Genomic DNA, 17976 nt, shown 5'->3' on the forward strand with positions numbered 1-17976 from the left:
GACCTGGGGAAGCTCCCTGCACAGATTGCTACTGAATTTTCCTGGGGTGCATCCTCAGGGTGTGACCTCTCGGGATCCCTCTTTCCCACGGCCTACACCCTGCTCTCCTGCGACGATTCTCGTTCCCTGCCTGGGCTCCTGGCCCCTCGTGGGGTCACTGCCGTGACATACAGCAGGTCCTGTTGCCTCCATCCTTATTCCCATTTTATGGGTGTGGAGCGGTCAAGGAATTTGCTCAGGCCATGCTGTCCGCTCACGTTGGAACTGGAGCCTGACCTAGGTCAATGATCCACAGACTCTGTCCCTCCCGAAGGAAATCACAAACAGGACACATGGTTCATTTGCTATTTCTGCAAACTGGAGACTCCAAAGGTGTCTTATTGGTGCCAGTTTTTCTAGCCATGATTACTGACAAAGTCCACCTGCAGTCATAATTGGGCAATTGTCCCCAAGTGATGCCAAGCCCTGGTTTCCACCAGTGACAGTTTTATCCACAGCAGTCTGGGGTGTCTAGTGTTGGGCTGGATGCCAACATCCAGGGCATCATCTGGGCTCTTTAGAATCGAGAATCCTAAGCTGATTCCAGAGAAGGAGGGGCACTCCCTGCAGTGAGAGCCTTGGAATCTGCATTTGTGCTAGCAACCTGGTGGTCCCGACACACACGTGTGACAGCAGCTCTTGGGGCATGGCTCTGCTGCTTCCAGCCCCCCTAGGCTGCTTTGATTAACAACAGCAATCATGATAGTAATTAGAGTTTCCTGTATACATGGAGGCCTGGTTACAGATGGGGAGTGGAGGCTGAGCAAGGGTAAACCACCAACCCGGGGCCACCAGCCGGTGGCTCTGGCTCTCACCACGGCATGCGGCAGACCCAGCTGTGGTGGGTGCTTGTGGCTTCTCATATGTCCCTGCCTCTTGCACCACAGCAAAGGTGTCCTCTGACAGTCAACAGGCGATCCACTGTGCTCCGCGTCGAGTGGTCCATTTCACTTTCCTTTTTATTATAGAAAATTCCAAACATGCCCCAACGGTAAGGAGCAGCATAGTGACCCCTCACCACAGGGCAGCTTCAGCAGGGACAAGATCGGTTTTAGAGCCCAGACCGAGCAAGGCAGCCCAGTTGGCCCAAGCCCTGCCCTGACCGTCCTCCTACGTCCACTGGGCGCGCTGGGGCCGCAAGTGTGAGCTCCAGCAGACCCAGAGGACAGTCCCCTCCACCTGTGGTCCTGCTCCTACTTGTATCACACATTTTCTTTCTGAAGTATTTTCAAGTAAATAAGGGGTTTAAAAACCTATATATTGTCATTTTGTCTGTTCTCGAGGGAATACATGCTCCTTGTAAAGATATCATACCTCACTGAGAAGTAATAGAAAGTCACAAAAACACCTTCTCAGTCACCACCAACGTAAAAATGTTCTTCTAGACAATTATATATTTATGTGTACATACTTTTACCAAAAAAAAAAAAAAATGGTAAGAATCCGGGTTACTCTATGAAAGTAAGACAGTGCTCCGTATTTGTGAATTCTCAAATGTCCTTCTATGTCAGTGACTCTACATCATGGCTGGAGGACAGCTTGGAATCTAGTCTGTGTAAACCACGGCCTACTGACCATCCCCTGGTGGTGCGCATCCAGGCTGAACCACATCTGCCCCCTCTGCTGGCTTGCAGGGGTCAGAGTAGCATCGAGTCTCAGAGCGGTATGCCCTCCCGCGAAGCCACAGGCCTTGCTGGAAGTGTCCAGAGGAGACACATGCAGATTCACTGTGGGTGAAAAACACATTCCAAAGGCAGATAATGCACTGTTTGGGCAGCAAGGTATGACTCCGGAATACCGAGGTCTCTCTTTAAACAAGCACACCAGAGCTCAGCCAACCGGCCAGGCTCCCTCCTTCCAAGTAGCTAAGCAGAAGCTGATACTCTTGTTACAATGAAACGCGTCCCATGAGGTCCTCTAAGGCGGTCTCCAGAAGCTGTGTGAGCGAGGCTGGTGTGCACTGTAGGCTGCAGAGCCCTTGTCCCTATAGGTGGGCGGATATCTGGAAATAGCCCACACCACCTGCACATTGCAGCAGATCTACTTTGAGCAGAAACAATTATCAAATGATAACAGGATCTGGGGTCTCTAACAGGGTCAGAGAAACAGAGGGAATGTCACTTTGTATCTTTAAGTTGCCTGTGCATGGTTGGCTATTTTTTTTTTTTTTTTTGGTACTGGGGATTGAAATTGAACCCAGGGTAGTTTCACCACTGAGTTGCACCCCCAGCCCTTTATATATTGAAACAAGGCCTCACTAAGTTGCTTAGAGCCTGGCTAAATTGCTGAGGTTGACTGCAAACCCGTGATTCTCCTGCCTCAGCCTCCCAAGTTGCTGGGATTGTAGGCATGCACCATATACCCCACTTCCTACCCATTTTTCAATCAGGTTTTTGTCCCGTTTCCCTCAAATTTTTGATTTTTCATCATTTAGGTATTAAGTCACATTATCCCTTTATCTACATTTACATTGGAAATGTTCTTTCCCCATCCACCGATTGTCTTTTGATTCTGTTGATGGTGTTTGTACCACGAAAACGATGAACTTTAATGTCATTACATGTGTTCATCTTTTCTTTTATTACATCGGGATCTGGAGTCACAGTCAGACAGTCTTTCTCTACACTCAGGTGGTAGAGGAATTAGCCCGGACTTTCTTCTGTTGGTTCCCTTTTCTACATTCTGACGTTCACTCTTATAGATATCTGCTTTCAGAATCCATCTTATTTAAGTTCGTTGACTGAACCAGGCATTGCCAATTAGAATGCTGTAGAGCCAGCCAGGTGCTGGGGGCAGGAGGCAGTAGGTGAGGAGGCCTGGGGTCCATCACAGGTTAAAACCTTTTTTTTTTTTAAAGGCCCTGAGAGGCCTTTTAAATATATCTTTATTTCTTTATTTTTATGTGGTGCTGAGAATCGAACCCAGTGCCTCACACATGCTAGGCCAGCGGGCTACCGCTTCAGCCACATCCCCAGCCCCAAAATCTTTTTTTTTTTTTTCTTCAGTAGTTCTCCAGGCTGCTGTGAACAAGTGATCACAAACTGGGACTTAAAATGGTGGACACCAGCTCCGGCTCTGGCCACTGTGTCTGACACCAGGCTGGCCCTGCTGAGGGTCTGGGGGCACCCATCCCAGCCTCCTCGGCTCGGGCACACTGGCCATCTTTGGTGGCCCTCGGCTTGCAGATGTGTCACTGCAGTGGCCTCCACCTCTGTCCTCACCTGGCTGCCTCCAAATCGCCCAGGCCCAGGATCTCGGCCCCTGAGCCTTGCTGTGTGGAGAGGAGATAAGAAGTACCCGCCTCGCAGAGGGCTGGAGAGCAGGGCAGAGGGCCTGACTGCCCGTTGATGCTCTGCCCTGGGCAGCAGGGACCCCCGCACTGGGCACTCACGCAGCCCGTGTGAGGGGGAGGCAGTCCCCGCGCCTGCATCGCTCTCGCGATGCCCAGCAGGCACCTCCCACCTCGAGTGCGTGCGGACCCGCCCCCTGAGTTGGCTCCACTCTCCAGAGAGAACGCGTCATGGTCCCCCGCTGCCGAGTGGGTCGCGCACATCCGGGGAGTCTGAGCTCGCGGGGTCTCGCTCCTCTGGGGCGCACTCCGGTGACAAAGGAGGGTCTCATCCTCATGGGCGGGTGACAGCACGGGGCGTGGAGCCAGGAGTCCCTGGCAGAGGACGGACAGCAAGCAGCGGCGAGGCTGGGCTGGAGGTGGCCCCTGGCTGCTCCTTTTGCCCAGCGGGGCCTGGGCGCGTTTTTTGGCACCGAGAGCAGGAAGTGTGGAAGCGCAGGGCACAACGTCCTTTCACGCCTCATTTCACCCCGTGACATGCTTTGAAATCAATAGATCATTGTCCTCACCGCGCAGAAGGCGATGGCCCGTGGGGAAGGCTCCTGGATATTGATGGGCTGGACCTCAGACCAAGGGCTCCTGGCCCCTGGCGCCGGTCGGCAAGCATATGGCCGTGGCACTGGCCATGCAGGTGAATCTGGCACTGGGGCGAGAGCCTCTGCCAGCTGCAGGCCCCTCCAGCCACACTGCAGTAGTCCCTGCCGCCATCTGCAAGTAGAACCTCCCCTTACCCGTCCACAGCGGAGGAAGTGAGCCTGGGAGAGCCCACTGCCCAGGGCAGAGAGCCAGAGCGCCCCATTACACAGTCTGTGGCCCCCGCACCCACTGACCCTCGTGCCATCGTGGCTCTGGGACACCTGTGTGGATGTCTGTGTGAGACGAGTCTGGCCTCAGCTCAAGTCCTTGGGAGGACTGCTGCCCTGACATCTCCTCGCCCACTGCCCCGAATGGCTCTGTGTGCCCTGCACACCTTCAGCTCTCTGCCCCCTGCCCACGTGCTTTCCTGTAGGGTGTCATTCCCCAGGGCTCCTGCGGGGGCCACTGGGACCGTCACTGGCTGTAAAACACCATAAAGTCACAGTGGTGTGTCCCCGCAGAAGGCCAGCCCAGTGCACACACACATGGGGCCTGGTGAATTCCACGCTCTTCAAGTGCAGGCCAGTGGGGTGCTGTCATCTGGATTCCTGCTCGAGAGATGCTATGTACAGCATCAGTTGGAGCTTATTAAACAATTGCCAATCCCACTCTGCAACGCTTCCCCCAAGCAAGAAGGATCAGGGTGTTCTGTTAACTTCTGCACCACTCCTCTCCTGATTTTGACTTGTCACGTATAACTATGCTTTTACCCCAATGCTTGCAAAGTGGAGTTTTTCCAAAATGTCGTTAATATTTCCTTATCCCATGGCAATTATCCCAGGACAGGGAAGCCTTGACCTGGAAGAGAATTTAGTGGTCATCGGGGTCAACTCTTTAGTTAGCAAATGAAACAGCAAATTTAAAAAGAGAAGGGACTGTCAGGGCCATCCAGCTAGCCCACTCCTTGGCCTGTTCTGGGAACTGGCCGCTGGTGCAGAAAATCATTGATGTGATCCTCAACGTTTCAGTTTGGGATCAAGTGTGTGTTTGACAAAGATACTCTGTGCTGCCGTTCTGGTAACATCTTGCACCTGCTAGGAGAGGCTCTCAGAGGGCAGGGCAGGGGTGCTTGCTGTTGGTGACCAGTACGTGGAAGGTGAACAGCACATATTTGTTAATGAGTGATCCATGAGACCTGAATTGAAATGCAGTATCTTACTTTCTCATCAATTCTGATAATCCACTTAGGGCAGATACAGAATTATGCTGATGAGTTGCTTCAGGGTTTTAGTGAGAAAAGTTCTTGGCTGCAATTAACAGTAACATAAACATATAGGGTTTATTTTTCCTCACAGGACAAGAAATCCAGAGACACGTTGCTCCTCCAGCAACAGGAAAACTGTGCGTGAGTCTCTTGACTTTACCTTATAGGAGCAATATGGTGGCTACAGCTTCAGACATCACACTGTGTATTCAGTGTAGGAATAGGGGAGGATGGAATAATACTAGTGGTTGCTCCTCATACAAGGAAAGGCAAATGCTTTCCTTCCCCCTGAGCCCTCTACAGATTCCCACTGTGATCTAATTTGCCAACACTAATCAGTGGCCATCCACGGCTGCAAGGAAGAGGAAAGAGAGTGGGCTGGAGCTGATGGTCTGTGCGATCCTAGAGCTCTGTGCCTCGGCCATCACCCCAGGGAACCTGCCCCGCTCTCCACTGGCCCCAAGAGGAGAAGGAGACGTGCAGAGCAGAGCCATCCCAGCAGAGCCCAGCCTGACGGGGACGTCTGGCAGGTCCCAGCTGGAGGAGTCGGGCCTCCAGACGGGCTCGCCTGACCTGCAGCCCCCCTGCACAGGCGTGAGGCTCAGAGTCTTCAGTCCAGTGCTTTGCAGCATGGGTGACTGACAGAGCAGGGTCATGCTCACCTGGGTCAGCTGCAGAGTGCTCATAAGGCTGACCGGGGTGTGGCCGAGAGCTGTAGGACATCGTGCCCCTGCATAGAGCTCAGGCCTCCAGGCAGAGCATGCAGTGTGCGCACCAAGGTAACCGGAGACGCCATGGTTTGCTGTGTTTGCTTCTCAAAGGGGAACCCCGGAGCCCCAGCAGTTTGGTGGGCGTCTAGGACTCAGAGAGACTTAGTCCCTGTCACAGCCCTTATCGCAGAGGATGCTTCTGGCCACATGGCAGGTAGTCCAACTCCAAGGCTCAGACGAGACGACAAGGAACCCGTTCCCAGGAGGTCCTGAGTCGGAACTCATCCAGGACGCCGCCACGGAGCCCGCTCTGCCTGTCCTGCTGTGCTGCCTCCTTGGGGTGCCACCTCAGCCCTGCTGGCCTCCTCATGCTCTCAAGTGACCAGGGTCTTCCAGGTCTCACCCAACATCCAGCAGCAGCAGAAAGCCTGTCTCTCTTGGGCATCAATTTTGAGAGGCGACTCTCCCCGAGCCCCCTCTTCAGAAGCCCTCATGTGTCACTGGCTGGATTATGTCACCTGGGTATGCTTAAGCCCACCACGGACTAGAGGAACAGGGTCGTTGGACCACCCCTGACCCCTCAGGCTACCTGAGCCAGCCTCTCCTGAAGGCTGTGGCTGTGCAAGGGGCTGGGTGCCCACAGGCCAAGGTCCTGCCCACAAGCGAGGGCACTGTGGCATGAGGGAAGCGACAGTGTCAGGTTTCTGACCCCAAATCCCTGTCCTCTGGGTCCCCCCGCAGCCGACGGGGCAGGGCTGACACCACAGGTGTCACCACCCCTCCCTGTCACCAGCTGCTCCATGGGCCACTTGCCATGCGGTGCTGAGGGCCCCGATCACTTCTTCCAGGCAGGGCCGACAGTGGCCCAGGGCCTCCAGCTTGTTCCAGCACCATGGGCTGCCCGCCACGCCCAGCAGATGAAAGGTGGCCAGTGGGTGGCGGGTCGGGCAGCCTCTCCTGGCTCCTCTCCCCTTCATCCGCGGTGTGAGGCTGAGGGAGTGAGGAGCCAGCATGGCCCAGCATCATCGGAGGAAGTTTGGGGCAGGCTGCAAACTGACCACAGCTGGCCCAGGACAAGGACACCCAAGGACCAGGCACGTCGCCAGGGGCAGCACTGTCCTCTCACCATGGCCTTGGCACCGCCTGGCCTGGGACGAGGAGGGTGTGCCAGAACACGCTGACCCTCTCCAGCAGGGGCTTGAGGATGTGAGTAAGGGGCAGCGAGGAAAGCCCAGGGCCCTGAAGACCTGTGTCCGCGTCCCCCCTCTGTGTGACCGGGTGCCGCTGGTGCTCTCCTGCCTGGCTCGCCCTGTTCTGTGGAATGGGACCACACGGCTGGGCACCTCGAGGACCAGGAGGTACTCGGAGCACCTGACATGCAGCTGGCTCCAGAGAGGGTGACTCCACTGTCATTACCCCTGGACTTGGGCCAGGACAACGGGGCCAAGTCCAGGCTCCTTGGTGAAGCTCTTGGGTTTGGCCATCTCTGCCCACTTCTCACGCCTTGGCGTGTGGCCTGCGTCGGCCTGGAGTGGTGACCTGGCTCTCCCACAGCCTGGCGCCTGCGGGTCCTCTGCAGCGCGACTTGTGATCCCCATGGGAGCGGCTCTGAAGTCCTCTGAGCGCTCCCACTTGTCCAGGACTGGAAATGAAAGTCTGAGGGATTTACGTGTCCCCCGGCTGGGTGTACGGCTCCTTACTGTCACCATAACAAGTGCGTAAGCCTTCGTTGTCTAACAACACAAACTCTCTACCTCTTGGAGGTCAAGGGTCCCGAGTGATTTCCATGAACTGAAAACCAAGGTGTGGGCAGGGCAGCTCTCCTTGGAGCTCCGGAGGGGAGGACAGGCTGGGTCCTGTGTTTCCTTCTTCTGGACTGCATTCCTGGCTCCTGGCTCCTGGTTCCAGTGTGTTTTCTGGTCCCTGCCTAGACTGTCATGTTCAGAGAGCCAGAGTCCACCCAGCGTCCGATGCACATGCTCAGCCCTGCCTCCACTGGACTGTGTCCCTCTTTTAAGGACTCCTATGCTTTGATCGGGCAGGCCTAGACAGCCAGGACAGTCCCCTCACCTGAAGATCCTTAATTTGATTACACCTGCCGTGTCCCCTTTACCAAGTGAGGGTCACGTCCACAGATTCTGGGAAGTAGGACGGGGACATCTCCGGGGACACCTTCCGCCTGCAACAGTGGGCTCAGAGCAAGCCTGCCTGGAAGTGACCAAACCTGCATTAGACGCCCCCTGCTCTCCACACTCCAGGGTGGCACCAGGCAGCTGATGGGCTGAGGACTGTGCTGCCCAGGGAGAAGGAGTAGATTATTTCTTTTCTTTTTATTCTGCTTTGTTATATTGACAGAGAATGCATTTCGATTCATGTTGCACAATTTTTCATATCTCTGGTTGTATTTTGTGTGTGTGTGTGTGTGTGTGTGTGTGTGTGTGTGTGGTGCTGGGGATTGAACCCATGGCCTCGTGCCTGTGAGGCAAGCACTCTACCAACTGGGCTGTGTCCACTGCTAGATTATTACTTAAGACTAAGGAATGAGATTGGGCTTCACTCACCCTGCCTCTGGGTGGACGCTGGCTCTCTCTACATGGACAGTCCAGGCAGGAACCAGAAAACACAGTGGCCGACTTGGCAGAGAGGACTTAACACGGGGCACTAGCCAGTGCCCAGGGACTCAAAGGGCAGCAGGGAGCCCTGTTGCCCCAGGCTTGGCCGTGCTGTGGATGGCCACTGCTCACCAGTCACCCAGCAAGTCCTGTGGGAAGAGAGGGAGTTTCACACCTGAGTCCTGTCAGCCGGCTGCTGGCCCTTGGAATACGGCGACACGCAGATGTTAAGTATCACTTTAGCAAAGTGGGTCTGCCTGGCTGACCCTGAGTTGGACGCATGCCTTACACAGACTCCTGCAAAGAAACAGTGCAAAGGCCAAAACACCACAAATCACACGCAAGTGGAGGCCAAGAAAATGGCAGAACCAACCATCTTCTTCCTGAGCTGTGCTCCTCATCAGACACTTAAACAGAGCCTGCCATTCAGTGGACCAGCAAAGGGGTCAGCACCCGCACCCGCACGCGCCCAAGGAGTCTTCCATAACCCAGGTGGAGGGTGCAGCGTTGTACACCTATTCCTCACCCCACGTTCCTGTCCCGTCTTCAGATACGAGCCGGTAATGATGGAAACCATCACAATTAGCACTAACAAGAGTGGCTCCATCTTTTACTCAGCATTTTAAAAATCCCCGCGTTGATAACAAAAGTACATGGTACCAGCATAAAAACAGACACACAGGCCACTGGTACAGGACAGGAGGTCCAGGGACAAGCCCACACACCTCCGCCATCTGACCCCTGACGAAGGAGCCACACACTGACCTGGAGAGAAGGCAGCCTTTTGAATACATGGACAACTGGTTGTCCACAGGCAGATGACGGAGCCTGGATCCTCACCTCTCACCCGGCACGAAAATCAACTCAAATAGACGAGAAACTAGGCAACTCCTAGAAGAAAACGTAGGGTCACCACTCCACTTTTAGACACAGGCAGTGTCTGGAATATATAAAGAACTCAGAAAACTTCACACCAAAAAATCAGATAACCCCGATTAATATATGGGCAAACGAATTAAAAGGCTTCTCAAAAGGAGAAATGCAGTTAAGGAAATGCAAATCAAAACCACACTGAGATTTCATCTTACTCCAGTCAGAGGCTGCACCAAGAACACGAGTAACTCTAAATGCTGGGGGGCAGCGGGGGGTAGGAGCACTGGACACGGTGGGTGGACTGTCAGTGAGCACAGCCACCACGGACATCAGTGTGGAGGCTCCACCCCAGGACCCGGGGCACACGCCTCAGTGTTCACGCTGAAGGATCAAGGACATCCTACGTGGGACAGGGAGACAGCCCACCTGGGTCCCAGCAGCACAGAGGGCAGTAGCCGAGCTGCGGCCCCAGCCTAGGTGCCCTCACTGGGTGAGTGGACAGAGGAAACGGGGTAATACACAGTGGCGTGTTCTCAGCCATAAAGAGAATGGAATCGTGGCATTTGCAGGGAAATGGATGGAACTGGCGACTGTCGTGTTTGCAAAGTTGGCCAGACTCAGAAGGTCGGGGACACGGGACCTCTCCTGTATGCGGAACCTGGAGAGGAAAAGGGGAAGGAAAGTGGGGGTGGGTCTCCTGGAACCAAGGGAGATCAGGGAGGAGAGGGCCTGGGGGGAGGGCCTGGGGGAGGGACGCTGCCAGGTCACATTGTCACACTGGGCGCAGGTACAGTCACGCAGCACCGAGCCCCTCCAGTGCGCACCACTGTGATGCACCAAGTTAAAAAATGGGAAGAATTCACGCTTTGATAGGAGCTTCCTGTTGTGCCTAGAATATGAGACCCGTGATGTGTCCGCACGTTGCACTGCAGGGCTGGGCAGGGGCTCAGGGCAGAGCGCTTGCCTTGCACGTGCGAGGCACTGGGTTCGGTCCTCAGCACCACATAAAAACACGAATAAAATAAAGATATTGTGTCCACCTACAACTAAAAAGTAAAAATAAGTGCACATACTTCACATGCAGTCCTCGGGAAGTTTCTGAGGGTCCATGATCAAAACGCTCTGGAGAGGCAGCCTGAGGATCCGCGGCTCTGATGGCAACGCAGACACACTGGGCACACGGGCAAACCCATTCCACGTGGAAGGCACCCTAAGCAGAAAGTGCATTTAATGAGCACCACTGTCCACCAGAGAGTGTGGACAGGCTGTCAGCCTCCAGGTGACGCAGCTGAGGCAGGCTGGGCTCACTGCTTCTGCCCGGGGACAAAAGACAGCCTGGCCCAGGGAAAGGTAATTCAGAATAGAATGGTGTGGCTTCCGCACCCTCGTGAGGTTGAAATTACAGGCAGGAGCACTGCACGTGCTGGGTGCTCAGTGTTTCCTGCCACCGAGGAGTGCAGGAAGGGACTGCTACGGTGCAGAGATGGGGACAACCTCTGTAACAGGAGGGGGCTGCCCGGCAGGTGCACTGTAATCAGAAGGGTTCCATCCTCCCCAGAGCCCGGGTCCTGCACGGTTGAGTTGGCCAAGGAGCTTCCAGCAGCCAGGCCGTGGGCGCAGCCGGGGCCTCCCAACCCCGTGGGGAGTGTTGGTCCCGAGGACTGGACAGCCCCAGGCAGGGGCTCTTCTGAGCGTCTGGTGAGCGATTCGCAGGGACTCCCTGAATTTCCGTACGTTCCACCCATAAATGCCAGGGACCATGTCTTTACAGGGAAGTCTGTACTTTTATCAGATCCTGAAGGGTTCCGAGGCTTGGCAGTTTACCGGAGCCACGGTGTGACCCAAGCTTGGACAGGGTTCTTGCCTGGGCCGAGACACCTGCTTCCGAGCCTCAGCCTCCCCAATCTGTACCTTGGGGACAGTCCTGCCAATGCACAGGTGGGGTGTGCAGTACCCGGCCTCGAGGAGCCTGCTGGGGTAGCTGTGCCCAGGACCATGACTCCTCCCTGGGGCCCGGGATTCTTGAGCTCCTGCTTCAGTGTCCCAGCAGCCTCTTTGTTTATTTGGGGTGGTTTCTTGGGGTCTCCTGGAGAAAGAGGGTCAGCTCGGCCCCAGGAGGTGGCCCTGCCCTCCCTGTGTGTGGGGGGCTCCCAGCTCCCGTGGCTTTCCAGCCGAGAAGCGATGCTGCAGGGTGACCTCCGAGGACGCTGACAAAACAAGACCCAGCCCCAAGGCCAGGCACCCAGCCCTGCGCAGCACCAGGTGCCTGGCCTTGGCGCTCCTCCCCGGCCTCCAGGGGCTGAGCACCACCCGGGCACACCTCGGGGCAGGGCTGGTGGCCCAGCACTCCCCACTGGCCTTCCCAGCCCCGTCATGGTGCTCAGGTCACGAGACACGGTGCTTCTTTGGGACTCCCTGGAGGTCCTGCCTCCAGCCCTAGGTCTCTGGAGTGGGGAGAGGGCTGGGGCAGGCACTGTGGTCAACACGACCAACAGCAGCACCTCCCTTGGATGCTCTCTTGCTCCTTTGAGTTAAACTCACCTGTGGTCTTAAAAATCAGCCCCTCGGGTGTCGTCTGTCACGGGACGGCTGGGACCTCTGTTCTGGGGTCAGAATGAAGGGTTTGATCCTAGCTCCACCAGAAATAGCTGTGTGGCCCTGGGAAAATTGGTCCATCTCTCTGAGCCTCAGACTTCTAATCTGCAAATAGCGATCCCCAGCTTTCCTGTCCCAGTAGGCTCTTGGGAGGCTCAAAGTGTGAAGTGCTGATGTGGGAAGATGCTGGCAGCTCCTGTTTGTTAGTTGTCCGGGTACAACCTCAGGAAATCAGAAGCAGAACAACACCAAGAAGAAAACCCGAGGTGCTCAGAACCCCAGGACCCGTGCCCGCACTTGCGGCCTTCCCGGGGTTCCTGGCTGTCCCTCCCTGCGCCCAAGCGCCCCTTCTGGGGAGAGTGGCGCCTTTTCTCTTAGCCCACTTCCCTCCAGCTGAAACCTACGTCCAGAACGTCCCCTCTGAGCCCCATACTTGGCCACAGTGTATAATTTTCCAGTGTTTCTGAAACAGGAACGTGTTTTAGAACCAATGTCGAGAGAGGCATCTGGTCGCCTTCCCCTGAACCAGGGCCGCACGGTCCGAGGTACCAGCCTAGGGGACGAGGGGTAGGTCCCAGGAGATGTCTGCAGAGGCCACCTGGGCTCCCTGAGGTCTGGAGCTGGGACTCTTCGGCTCCTCCCAGTCCTTCACCACTGACCGCTGCCTGCTTGGCCTGGCAGGAAGCACGGTCACTGGGATCCTGGACTCAGTCGCAGGAGGGACGAGGGGCCTTTGGTCAAGACCACGGCCAGCCTCCCTCCTTCCGGTTTCAGGCCAGGCTGAACCTGAGGTCCAGGGAGGGTGCTTTCTCAGCTCAGTCTGGGGAGGGGAGGGAGGCCCTGCGGGCATCATGATGTCCAGCACTGAGGCCTGCTGAGCAGGGCTGCAGAGTGGAAGCTTTGGCTGTCCCCTCCGTCACGGAGCAGAAGGCACCAGGAGAGGCCTTCCTAGCGCCAGGGACAGATTTCCCACAAACCACGTGCTCCGAAGCACAAGAGGGTGCCTCGTCCTTCTCCCGAGTTCCGCCTCAGGCCTGCATTTCGGGCGGCTGCAGGTGGTGGGCCCTGCAGGTCAGCACTCCTGAGGGGAGGACAGGCGACATGGCTGCAGCAAAAAGAAGGGGCTGCCTGCCACTCCGGCAGGGAGGTGAGGGCGGGCGCTGTCACGCCCACCGCCTTGCACCCTGCCTGGCACCCCCAGCAGCTCTGACATTGTGGCCACACACATCCCCAGCTCCTCCTCCAGCAGCACAGTGTGACCCTGAGCACCGCCTCCCGTTCTGGGTCCCTGCCAGGGGCTGGTGCTGGCTCAGGGGTGGCTCCGGCCACCACGACGGGGAACCCTTCCACAGCAGGCTGGATGGCTAGCGACACTGCCCGCTTTGGAACGCCGCCGTGAAGTGGCAGCAGACAGGGGTGGGGCGTCACAGCGCAGGCCTCAGCCACGGCACAGCTAGGGCTTTTGGAGTGGCGAAGGCTCTGGTGACCATGACGGGGCAGAGGCAGGGCTGGCTGAACAGATCTGAGGGCTCACAGAATAGAAAGGTGACCACCAGACCCCGGGAGGGCTGCAGGGGACAGGGGTGGGGCAAGAGCTAACGCCAGCCTGGGGGGGGGGTTCTGCTGGGACCAGTGTCTCCCCCTCACGGAGGCACTCAGACCTCTGGTTGTGGGGTGCTCTGGACAGGCTCAGGCCACCAGGGTCCTCCGTGCAAAGGGACCAGGTCCTCACAACCGGAGCGTCTCACTCTCCTTTCCAGATCCTGCCCTCGGGCTATGCGCTGCTGACTTTGGTTACACAGGGCTCTGGGCAGCTTGAGCCCCAGGCACAGGGAGGGTGCTCAGCAGAGTGGGGAGTGTGAGTCACCAAGTCTCCCAGCCAGGCCAGGGAGAGGCTGGCAGGCAGTCGGGCAGCAGCCATCCACCAGCAGCCGAACCTCGGCCCACCAGAGGCCAAGTGGCTCCCTGCCCCTCGGCCCCAGGAATCCAGCCCCACACAGCCCCGGGCTGTGGGCTCCGCCTGGAGGAACGCCCTTCTCTGGGCTCCTCCAGGCTCCAGCTGGGCCTGAAAGAATTCAGATTCTGCAGCCAGAAGCCACAAGTCCCTTCCAGACTTCCCGGAGGACCCGGAAAGCCATGGCTTCCTCCTTTGTTCTCCGGACGGAGCCTCCCTCGCAGGGTTATTGAAACGGTGCCCGCCCGGCGTGTCAGAGCCTGGCATGACACCGCGCCCAGCCACGCGGCTGTGCTGCGTCCCGGACCCAGCCAGGAACGTTTCAGTCCTGAGGGCTGGTCCCCTCCCCTGCCCTTCCCTGGATCTCGGCCATTTCCCAGATGCTGTAAAATGGATGCTTCCCTCGTGGTGGGAAGGAAGTGTTTTGGCTACTTAAAATTAAACCAAACAAAAAACTGACCTTGACCTGGCCTTCCAGGGCAGGGCACAGCTCACCCAGGGTGCTGCTGGCCCAGCTGCTCTCGCCAGCCAGGGCAGAGGAGGACGGTGGCTTCCATGCATCAGTTAGTGCTGCAAACAGAGTGTCCAGTCCAGTCCTGGCTCAGTCGAGCACTTGAGGAGCTCAGGACTCTTGGCTGTGGACAGCAAAAATTCAGCCCTGATCACTGAAGAAAAACCGTGTGTGTGTGTGTGTGTGTGTGTGTGTGTGTGTGTGTGTGTGTTGCTGGGGAAAAGTGACATTATGTGACTTCCAAGATGGATCTTAAGGGACAGCACAGCTGCTACCTGGTGTGCTGTGTGGGCCTGCTGGCCCTGGGGAGCCAGCAGCCATGCTGTGAGGAAACCCAGCCAACCTCTGCGGAGAACCTGCAAGGACAGGCCTGCATCTCGAGGCACCGAGCGTCAGCTGCCTGAGGAGAGAGACCCTGAGCCTTCCGATGACCCCCAGCCTCTGGCATGGCGTCCCCCAGGTGTGGCCCCAGACCAGGCAGAGCAGAAAGGTCATCTGGGTGCGCCTGGTGCTGACCACGGAGCCCCCCAGCAGGGCTGCCGTTTTCTTCTGAGACTCCCGCTGGGTGACTGGTCATGCAGCCACATCCCTGCACCACAGGGTGGCAGAGGAAGTGTCCCTCCCCTCCCCTCCCCCACCCATCAGTCCTTACAAGGCATTCAGTCTCGGTGACAGTCACAGCCCTAAACCACTCACCATGCTGGGGAGAGCTCTGGCTGGCTGGGGAGCTGGGAGACAGTGGGGGACAGAGAGTCTTCCTCGTCAGGCCCAGTGGGAGCTGTGGGGAGTCACCAGGGAAAGGCGGGCCTCGGGGAAGGACACGTCCAGGCCCACTTGGTGCAGACGGGCAGGTCTGGGGCTTCCTGAGAGCTGCCCTCAAGAAGACTGCCTTGGTGGGCACAGGTGATGAGGGGTTGGGGAGCCCAGGGGACAGGAGCGGCTCCCTTCCCTGGCACGCGTGGGTAGGAGTGGAGACAGGGGAGAAGATGTGGGCACTATGTGGTGCCCGGTGCTCCTGGAGGACCCGCCCCACTCCGCCGCATCAGTGCTCAACATGCACTCCATTTAGTGGGAGTGAGCCCCTCGGAGGGCAGGGACCAGGCCCCAGGGCCACAGGGGCACCTGATGGAGACATTCACGAGAGTGACATTCTGACTGCTGGAACAAAGGCCAAACCAACAGTGGCTTAAACAATGTAGAATTTCGTTCCTTTCTTGTGAAACACCCTCGATTAAGCAATTCAAGCTAGCAGGATACTCTGGGTGCTCTTTTACTTTTATCTTGTTGGTCTGCCAACTTCAGTATGTGGTTTCCATCATGAGATCTAAGCTGGCTGCTCCAGCTCCTGCCAGCACATCTGCATTCCATCCAGGTAGACGGGATATAAGGACAAGGCCAGGAAGTTTCACTCAGCTTTCTGCTTACATCCAGTTGGTGGTACTGTACCACATGGCCATGTCTAGCTGCAAGGGAGGCAGGAAAATAGTTCTCGGCCAGTGGTCATGCACTCCAAGGGTTCTAAAGCTGAAGAAAGACGGGGTAGTGGGCTGGGGATGTGGCTCAGTGGTAGGGCACCTGCCTGGCAGGTGCAGGGCCTGGCATTCTATTCCCAGGGCCACCAACCAAAATAAAAGGAAGAAAGAAGGGGAGGCTGGAACCGAACGACAGGGGCAGACGTGGCCTGAGACGATCGAACCTGAGGCTGGAGGGACGGTGACACGAGAGGCAGCACGGTGCAGTGGTGGGCGTTTGGGCCCCACAGTCACATTTCCGGGAGGTGTGACCTTGGCTGTCCCTGGGTTAGCTGGAACTCCTCACCACCGAGCACACTTCTGTTTCTGGGCTGGTAACATAGCTCTCCAGAGCCGATGGTTTAAGTGACGAGGTTCTAGTTGACGTCGTGCGGAAGCCACGTGACGTCAAGGAGCCTCTTGCAGCTGAACGGCGCCCGTTGTTCAGTGAGAGACAAGTGGGAAGGACAGCGCCCTTACAGAGTGAGTGAGCTCATCGGTGCAGCGGAGGACATGTGTGCTGGCCCTTGTGCACCCAAGCAGGGCCAGGACTGCGGGACAGCTCCACGCAGCCACCGCTGCAGTCACCAGTGTGCCCGTGGGGAGGGGACTGTGGAGTGGTGCTAAAAGACGCCCGGGTGCCGTCCAACCCCCCTCCCCACCGTGGGCAAGGCGCAGAAGCAGCGGGCCTTCCCCCTGTCACAAGATGCTCAAGCTCCCAACCCCTGCTCGGCCTTTCTGGGGACAGTGGGGGTGCCCAGAGGGGGAGCAGCTCACTCATCCGCTCTGTGTCGCATGCCTCTGTGAGCTTCCTGTGGCCGCCACAGGCCTGGACCTGAAGACAAGAAGAGCGTGTCCCCCTCCCCCACGCTGAGGCCAGAGGACCGCTGTGACCCTGGGGCAGGGCCACGTGCCTCCGAGGGTTCCAGAGAAGTGTCCCGCTCTGCCCCTCTGCTCCTGGGGCTCCGGCAGTCCTTGGCGCCCGGTGGCTCGCGGCCTGGGTCTTCTGACGGCTCCTCCCTGCCTGCCTCTGGTGCCCTCTCTGCTGTGAAGAGTCCCTCCCACTGTGTCCCAGGCCACCCCCTCCACACCTCACTCCCTGGCAGGGGCATGTCCGGGGCCCTGGGTGTGTGTGGCTCTTCGGGGACAGGGCTGGGCTCTGAGCACCTCTGGCTGCAGGTCCCCATCCTGCCCAGGTGGAGTCTGACCCTCACCTCACACTCCTGCCCTGTCCTCCTCCTGTCCGCTCTGCCAGGGTCTCTACACCAGCCATTGTGAACAGTGTCCCCACTGGGATGGGAGGGCGGTGCCTGCCTGGAATGTCCCGAGCTGCTCTTGGAAGAGCCTGGGGAGGAGAGAGAGATCAGCCCGGGAGCCATGATTAACAGGATCTCACTGGAGCGCACCGAGATCAGCGCCGGAGCCTCCGGGGGCTGATCACGGGTCACTTTTTCCACAAGGAGGAAACGTCCCCGGGGCACGTTGGCAGGTCGAGGCTCGAAGACTGCGGGCACAGAGTCAGGCCGCCCGCATGTCTCGCTCTTTTGAGGGGGAAGCAATGAACACGGCAGGTCTCTTGTTGCTGAGAGTCCAGACCCGTGGACAGAGGAACGGAGGGGAGGCCCCAGGCCAGGCTCTGGGCAGCCTCTGACCCAGCGGCTACAGGGCGGGAGGCTGCATGGGGTTGTTTAAAAGGTGCCTGTGCGTGGTTTTCTGAGACCCGGGGAAGCGTTAGCTGAGGCTGGAAGGATCCGGACCTCACCAGGCCAACACTGTCTTCTATAGCATTTGTGATGCTCGTTTTATCGATCTAAAATCAATTTCGTAGAAAGCATGACCCTGCACACATGATAATCATCATCATAATAATAATGAATTAATAATGATATAACGCCCTCCTGTGAATAGAAAGTGACCAGGAGAGTCGGCCACAGCAAACGGCCAGATGCCAGGAGGGAGGCGAGGAGCTGACCACTTCAGAG

At 57.4% G+C, this 17976-nt stretch overlaps 1 long non-coding RNA gene across 2 annotated transcripts; it reads right to left on the bottom strand.

Moving 5' to 3' along the window:
* Positions 1–5315: 5315 nt before the first annotated feature.
* Positions 5316–14561, bottom strand: LOC308637929. Of its 2 annotated transcripts, XR_014019701.1 has the most exons (8): positions 14433–14561; positions 11965–13099; positions 11335–11509; positions 10497–10633; positions 9850–10081; positions 9316–9441; positions 8500–8699; positions 5316–8146 (listed from the first exon to the last, which is right to left on the bottom strand). It is a non-coding gene; the product is annotated as an uncharacterized lncRNA (long non-coding RNA). The 2 variants fall into 2 exon arrangements; XR_014019700.1 differs by lacking the exons at positions 9850–10081; positions 11335–11509.
* Positions 14562–17976: the final 3415 nt, after the last annotated feature.

This window comes from Spermophilus citellus (genome assembly GCF_964194105.1).
Source record: "Spermophilus citellus genome assembly, chromosome: 18".
Taxonomy (NCBI): Eukaryota; Metazoa; Chordata; class Mammalia; order Rodentia; family Sciuridae; genus Spermophilus; species Spermophilus citellus.